The sequence below is a fragment of the Centroberyx affinis genome, unplaced genomic scaffold (assembly GCF_046629955.1).
Source record: "Centroberyx affinis isolate AG114_WGS23_722 - 3 ecotype Tasmania unplaced genomic scaffold, CSIRO-AGI_Caff_v1 ptg003878l_1, whole genome shotgun sequence".
Lineage (NCBI taxonomy): Eukaryota > Metazoa > Chordata > Actinopteri > Beryciformes > Berycidae > Centroberyx > Centroberyx affinis.
Genome location: NW_027281719.1, coordinates 101282 through 110000, shown reverse-complemented (window position 1 = coordinate 110000; position 8719 = coordinate 101282).

The window sequence follows — 8719 nt, the reverse complement described above, 5'->3', positions numbered from 1 at the left end:
TAATATTCTAATGCGCCAACTAATGGAATACAACCACAATAGAGACTTATAAATGGAACACAATGAGTACGACATTTCTGGGAGACAAATGTTCCTACATCATGTAGTCAACAAATGCATTTTGATTGCTATTTATTGCAGAATTTTGTAAATTGACAATATTTTTTCTGCCTCAAGAGAGCAGAAAAATATATTTTGCAATACTAAAAATCACTTAAAAGTACTTGGATGGAAACCCAGCTGTCGTCTCTGACATGCTGAGACACAAATTCCTTACAACTAAGGTTGTATGGCAATAAAGTATTGAATCTTGAATCGTGAGAAATGTGTCATGACTCTGTTGATGTTGTTCTTGTTAGCTGTTTATTGTTGTTGACTTGCTGTAGATTGTCAAGCTGAACGTGAGGAGGACGACGGTATGACACACACACACTGCTATCCTCATGAGGACCATCCATTGACAACATGCATTCCCTATCCCCTAACCCTAGCTCTTACCTTAACCTAATCCTGATTCTAACCTGAACCCTAAAACCGAGTCCTAACCCCAAAACAGCCCCTTGACGAAATGGGGACCTGCCAAAATGTCCCCACTTTGCAACAGTGTCCTCACTCTGCAGGTTTAAAACTCAAATTGGTCCTCACTCCATAAGGAATACAAAGCACACACACACTCTAACCTCCTGTATCCTAGGTGTGCTGCTGAGTATCGTGGTAAAGCCGGGGGCAGAGAGGCCGGGCGTCCTGCTGGTGCTGGATGCCGGGGACCTGAAAGAGCTAGCAAGGGCAGAGGTCAACACCATCATCCTTGTCACCTTCCACGGCATGTACAAGCCTTGACCCCCACCTCCCACCTTCATCCTAACCAGGGCAGGAAACAGTGACAGATGAAATTCACCAGCCACTTTCACTTTTCTAGACTAGATTTCTAGAATAGAACTGGACCTCCAAATGGCTGGCTACCTGCCAAAGTGGCTTTAAACCCAGACCTTAGACTGCGGCAGGGAAATTTGTCATTGCTTGTGTCAAACAGTCTCAGATTGCAAAAAATGTCTCCATTCCCATGTTTTCCTTTTCTGAGCCTACTCCTTTGTCTAAATGTAAGGATTGGTAGGGAACAAACCCATAATAATGATGTTCATGTGACTAACGGGTCCATTCTGTTTCCTACTCTACCACGTACAACTGATTTTGGAGTTAAAGGCAGGGATGTAACGTTGGGTAGGCTGCTATATATTTTTTAGAGATAAATTCACAGTCAGCAGTATCAAACTGATGAAAGTTATATAAGGGTATGTCTTTTATATTTTACCTGAATGTATATGCATGAATGTATGCAAACATTTGTGGTATATGGTAAAAAACGGAACAGCTACCATAAAAATGACTTGTTACTGTTGTTAGCATTCCTCATTGAAATGAATGGATCCACTAGCTGCAAGCTAATGAGTAAAGGGAACACTTAAGAGGCATCCAACAGGTTCAGAAGTGTTGTGTCTTTTCTGAAGACAAGTCATGTTTAGTCTGCTGCTCTTGGTGTTAAAATAGTTGAGCAACAATGTCACCAGTGAAAATGATTTTTAGTGAAAACAGTACCTGTGTATGTGTGAAATAATCCATGGAAATCAGAATCTAAAATCAAAACACAGACGCGTTAGTTTCTCAACAGATATCTTCAGTGGCTGTTTGAAATGTATTTACAATTGTTTTCTTTCTACTTTTATACAAATAAAAAACAATTACACAGATTAGCACAATATAAATGGATGGAAATTCTGCCCTTAATCTAAATGGGTACAACCAACATGGATAAAATATTTTGGGAAAATACATTTTCCCAATAGATTTATTTTATGTCAGAGCTATGTGGTTCAAAGATGTTGGACCAACGGGATTATTTTACCTTTGATGGAACTATTTACTTTTAGTTTAGGGCCTAGACATTTAAATTGGATGGAAATTCTGCCCTTAATTTAAATACGTTCATCTGTCTATCTCTTTCTTCTAAGCAATGAATATATTGGTATCTTTCCAGGGCTGTCTAGTGTTTCCCCCTCATCCCTAATTTCTTCATAATAGAACCATTTAACCTCTTGCTCTGCCTCCTCAGTGTGTGTGTGTGTGTGTGTGTGTGTGTGTGTGTGTGTGTGAGTGTGTGTGAGTGTGTCTTCAACAGGAAAGAGGAGAGGAATCTTTGGCTGAACAGTAGCGAGGAATGGATCAGCGTCTGGAAAGAAGGAAAAAAACACGTGTAAGCAAACTCAAAAGAGTGGCTCCAAACAGTCATTTTGTATGGAAATATGTATTTTCACAATTGCCTGACAGCTTTGATAAGACAAAAGGTGCCACATATAAAACACAGTGAAGCACTATGTCATGTAAAACGGCTTATTCACCTGAAATAAAAGCAGATGCTGCTATGTTGCATGAGTGAGATGATTTGAGCCATGGAGGTCTGGCTGAACACACACTGCTTCTTCATTCTTTTCTCTTCCTGTCTGCTGAAGCCGACACTTCAGTGATCTGTGTGTGTTTTTTGAGTGTGTGTAAGAGAGGAAGAGGGAGGGAGAGAGGAACAAAGTAACAAAGATCAAGGTATTTCCCTATCATGATTATTTGAGCATCAAAAGAAATGATTTTGAGCATGAAAGATGACTTGTTTTTGCAAAGAGCCATTTTCAAAAATGCAATGAATGAATGATTTGTGACCAAGTGTAGAAAATGTGAGCAAGAAAATGCTGTCACATCATCAGCATGTCAAATATATAGATGGAGGTAAGCAGTGATGGAGGCCTAGTGGTTTGGTCAACAAAAATAAAAACATAGCCTAAATAAAAATAAAAATAAATAATAAACAAAAAATCACCAGTCTTTATAGAAAATCATTATTTCCCCCTATCATACAACTTTGCACGCCCGACTCAAGAGACATTTTGGCATCGCTTTCATTTCTTCATTCATTTAGGCACTTTTAAATTCATTTATTTTTTCATTTATAATTTTTTTCGTTAATTCGTGATTTGTTTTCGTTTTTGGGTGAATTTTTGTTGTTTTTTGTCGAGAGTTTTTATTTTTTTCTTTTTCTTTTGGTTAAATTTTCACAGCAAAAGCCGGACCTGGTTGGGACTTGGCACCATGGGCAGCGACCTCTCCAAACCGGTAAGACTGACTCATTTTCATCTTTGTAGTGGAAAAAAAATTGTCTCTCTTGTGCGTTTTCACGGTGTAACTTGAGCTACAAGTAAGAAACTTTGTGAAGGATGTGAAATGCAGCTCAGAAAAAAATCGTGTGTCAACTGAGATGTGACGGTTCAGAGTAAAACACAGTACTTGTTTCATTAATTATGAATTATTGTGGATTTTTATGGGTCCGTGGGGTCAAAGTGTTGCTAACGTTGTTAGTTCACGGAGCCTCGCTCTAAGCTTCTCGACTGCGCGCGGACACTGGACTTGTTATTGTTTGAATGAAGCACGCGCTTTAGCTCGAGCCGCTGTTCTGACTTTAGAATGCTTTTGACCTCAGCGAACACACACACACACACACACACACACACACACACACACACACACACACACACACACACACACGTTATGTTTCAATATTTAGAGGAAAAAATGGTTTCTGCAGCATGAGCCACGACTAGCGATATTATCTGGTTAGATAATAAATAAATAAGAACTTCATTTAGACAGCGCTTTTCCAAACAATCGTTTCAAAGTTCTTTACAAAGCTAATAACATATTAAATAAATAGCCCACAGTAAAACTGGATAAAAAGGAAACAAAAACAAATAGAAAAAAAATACAACAGGGATAAAACAGGACATAAAATTGGACATTATTACTGAACAGGGGCTATTCCTAAACAAAAAAAATATCTTTACTGTGAAGAAATTATTATTATTATTATTTTTATTATTATTATTATTATTATTATTATTATTATTATTATTGTTGTTGTTGTTGTTAATTTTGTCCTGAAGTACTCATACTCCAAATTTGTAAATACTTTGTGTTTCAAATGTTACTTTATTACCAATTAAATAATTACATTAAAAATGAATAACAATTGAATGCTTCAGGATCAATTTCCTCTGTTCAGTCGTCCAATTACTGTACCTGCAGGAAAACTGGGAAACAGGGAAACTGTATCACATTTATTTGTATTCATACATTATGCCCTGATGAAGACATATAGTGTCGAAACCATGGTCTAAACTTTGGCTCAGTAAATTATTAGATGTTGATCCCATTATAAGTGTGCTACCACTCTCACTCTCGATCTGGTGGAAGAGTCGTGCTGCCTTCAGGTGCTCCTTGTTTGCTCGTACTTTCGCACGTTCCAGTCGTAAATACAACTCGTCGTGTATTCAAGTACTTTTTCAGTCAGAAATAACTAAATTGGCACTGCAACAAAAGTAGCTTTTTTGGTGACTATTTTAGAAACCAAACGGTACAGAGCTACTTTGTGCTACAACAGCAGAATGAAGAGGAGAACATTCACAACAGTTTTGTAATTGATTTTTTAATAGTGTATTAGCTATAGTTGTTATGCATGGTAGCAGAAGTTAAACAAAAAGTGAGAATGTCACATCTTGGCTTCTTGGTTATCATGTAAAATTTGACTTTCCCATTGGTATTTACCATTTTATTGGGTCGTTCAAGCGCGCTCTTCCCGTAATGAAACATTTTCTGACCGTATTTGAAGGCAACATCTGCTCGCTACTGTTGTGACGGTTGGCGCGGTGCAGAAGAAGTGCGGAAAATCTGGGAGAGAAGGTAAACTAGGCCTGAATATTGGACTTTTGGACCACAGTGCAATGGTTTGGCTTCAAAACATTTCTATTATGCTGTTTGGATTCAGATTCATTTATGGTAATGTTTTACCTTTTTGGAACTAAATAAACTATCTCTATTCACTCCAGTTGTTTTGGAAAAAGTTGCTATGGAGCTGCTAGCTAGCTTGACGTGTGTTATAAATACAAACTTCAGTGTTTCAGCTGACAGGAGGGTCATTAGATAATAACAAAATAAAAAAAAAATGGGTGATCTGTTCGTTTAAGAGAGCTAAAAGCTTCCAAATAACATTAGAAAGAACTTTGTTTAAATCCTTGATAATATTCATTAGGCCAATGAGACATAAACAGATCTACATATTCCGTCTGCTTTGGACAACGATACCAGACCAAACAAATAAGTCTCTCATTAGCCTACGAGGCCCTTTTAACAAACATGGCTTCCATACTTCCGCAAGGTATAACTTGGTTCTCACCATTGGCAGCAATGTTAAAAAGCAAACTTTCTGCCGCCTGTAACTCTGTGTATGATTACTTATTTTGTGTTTCAACACAATGTATAATACAATACAGGTGTTGTCACTGACATATGTTTCTGTTTCTGTTGTCAGACGACTGCGCAACTACAAAAAACTGAGGGTCACAAAATGCTAACAGCACAGAAATTAGCGTTAGGCAGTTAGCATTTGTCAGCCTCCATCACAGTTACTTGCGCAGATGTTTGTGAAAAGGGCCAATTAGCCATTCAATTGAACAAAAATAGGATTAAAATTCAAATGACCTCTGTTCATCTTTACATATAATTCTACCCAGGTAATTTATAGTATGTTGAAATTCACCTTGTTGTTTCTAACAGGCTGTTGATGATGGCACATGGCCGACTCCTAGCCGTGCCTCATCCACCGTGGGGAAGAGACGCCGCCTTTCTCCCCTCTCCTCTCCTTCCTCTTCCCCCTCCTCCACTTTTTCTCCCTCCTCCTCTCCCCCTAGGAAGAGACGCCGCCTTTCTCCCCTCTCCTCTCCTTCCTCTTCCCCCTCCTCCACTTTTTCTCCCTCCTCCTCTCCCCCGAGGAAGAGACGCCGCCTTTCTCCTCTCTCCTCCCCCACTGTTTCTCCCTCCTCCTCTCCCCCCTCCACCTCTGTTTCTCCCTCCTCTCCCCCCTCCACCTCTGTTTCTCCCTCCTCCTCTCCTCCCTCCACCACTCTGAGTATGGAGAACAGCGCCATCCACAGGTAGAATATGACACAGGCTAATTAAGGCTAATGATATATTTTTACTGTGGCTGTCCAGCAGGAATCCGACCATCACTGAGAGCTCCATTCTCTTCCATTATTCAATTTGTCTGGTCAAACCAACTTAAAGGGACACTGTGATGGTTTGAATTCCCACTAAATACTGCTTGTTGGCATTGCTTTCATTCATTCATTATGGAATCGGTTGCCATGGGTAGCCGATGAGGTAGCTGTCGACACATCAGTATCCATGACTTTCCATGAATGATGCTGCCAATACTAGCATGCCATTGTTTAGTTGACTGAAGCGTTTAGTTGATTCCCTGTTTTGTGTCCATTGGCTGAAGAAGAAAAATAACCCTTCAAGTCAAAAAGTCAAGGTTTCCCTTTAAGTGGCTTGTTTTAAGTGAATGGAAGTGATTCCTGCAATGCTGAGAAATGTTGTGGGGTGATATTAACATTTTGAGATGAAAGTGTAAACATCCTGTATGCCTCAGTATCATGGTCAGTGTGCCTGTGTAGCTGCTTTGTCCTAAATGAAGGTAAACTGTTTTGTAGGATTCCAGCAGTTCCTGAGGCGCTTGGCCAGGAAGCACGGACTGAGCCTCCTGGCATCGCTGCCACAGCAGGTACATTTAATGACAGATATGTTATGATATGTATGTATGTATGATATATATATAGATGTATTGTCCATGTGCCACTCCAAAACTGCTCTCTCATTAGTTCATGTTTTTCTCCTCATAAGTCTCCTTGGAGCTGCCTTGCTCTGGATCTCTGGAGAGGTATTACTGTTTTTCTCCATGAAACAGGTTTCTCATACAGCAGTGGAAACCTAGGACAGTTTAGAGATCAGATATGTTGCTTAGAGATACATTTCCACTGAATATTCCTGTTTTCCTGCCTTTGGCTCCATTCTTTTTTGTGTTGCTCAGATCACATCCCTGCTAGTCTGCCTCTCTCTTACCCAGCCCCTCTCTTTCTCCTTCTCTCTCTCTCTCTCTCTCTCCCTCTCCCTCTCTCTCTCTCTCTCTCTCCATCTTTCAGGCCAGTGCAGGCAGAGGGCAGCAAATCCTCCTTCAGGTCCAGCAGGACCCAGAGAGGCCAGAGGCAGAAGCTGGGGTAAAAAATAAATTGATCTACCTTGACTCTTCATTCAATTCCTGTTTAATTAGTACAAGGCAAGCGAAATCCAAGCAGGAAAATTGTAATTATTCTAATTGCACTTGACAGTATTAGCATATTGGAAAAGCAAAAAGTTTTAGACTGAGGTCATCTCTAAGACTTGGCAGAGTTCATTTTCTCATCACTGCCTATTTAGTTCATTATGCCCATTTGGTAGACTGGACAGTTTGGATATCTGAGGTTCAGATAAGTCAGTCATATCACTGCCATTACAAACCATGAATTTTCATGGTTTCAAGGTTCATTAAAAGCACCTTGGGCAACAGAACACATTAGAAAGTTATTCTATTTTTATCGATGTGTTTTTCCTACCAGGTTTCCAAACATTGGGAACACCTGCTTCCTGAACGCCACTCTCCAGGCCCTGTACAGCATCCCAAGCTTCTGTGCTGACATCATGGGGCAGGAGGCGCTGTGGAGCCCCAAGAAAACCAGCCTGAAGCTGCAGAGGTACAGTAGAGCAAGAGATCTGTTACCTTGATATTAAAAGTAAATCATAAATACTTATGCTCTCAATCTCCTGTTCTCCAGCTACTTTGGAGAGCTGTACAAGGCGAGGCAGGGTCACAGCTCCTTCCACAGCAAGAGCGCCCTCCTGAGGTCGGTCAAGAGCAGCTTGGCCGTGTTCAACGAGGAGTACGAGGGTGACTTTCAGCAGGTACAAAAATGAGTCTAGCGTTCATGATTTCTTTTTTACTGCAGTATTTGTGTGATAAAAATATTTGAATGGCTTCCTGATCTCTTACAGGACGCCCATGAGTTCCTCACGCTTTTCCTCATGGGCATGAAAACGCAGGGCGAGACACAGCAGGGGACGTCCACAACACCGGACTACACCTGTCCCACTCTGAACTTTGAGTTCAAGCTGCAGAGTGTCCGCACCTGCTCCAGGTAACTCAACAGCAAACTGCATTTACTATATTCATGATGTTTTATCTGAACAATCACAGAATCAAACATGAAACAACAAAGTACATCACTTATCACTGAGGTTCACAGAACTGTCTGGTGATCTGAGTTCAAGTATTTTTCTCCTCCATGTTTGTTTTTAAAGCTGTGGTAACAAAGTCTTCCAGGAGGAGGAGCTCAACAACCTCTCTCTGGACCTCTCCTCCTGCCTGGCCGACAGCCTGGCACTCTACTTCAAAGTCAGTATACAGCGGATCAGTTCAGTTCTCCATACACACACACACACACACACACACACACACACACACACACACACCTATGTTAGTGACTCTGTGTTTTGTTCCTTAGGCATCAGAACTGGAGTGTACCTGCCGGCAGTGCCTCGGCCACCAGGCCACAGCGTCCAGAGCTTTCCTCACTCTGCCCAGGTAAGTCCCATACATGAACCTGCCCATGATGTTGTAAACTACACTGTCTTTCTATAGTATGTGTTAATGGTCCTCTCTCTTTTAATAGAGTGCTAGTGCTTCACATGAAGCGTTTCTGCTACGATGGGAAACAGCTGAGGAGAGTGAATGATGCTGTCTGCATCCCTC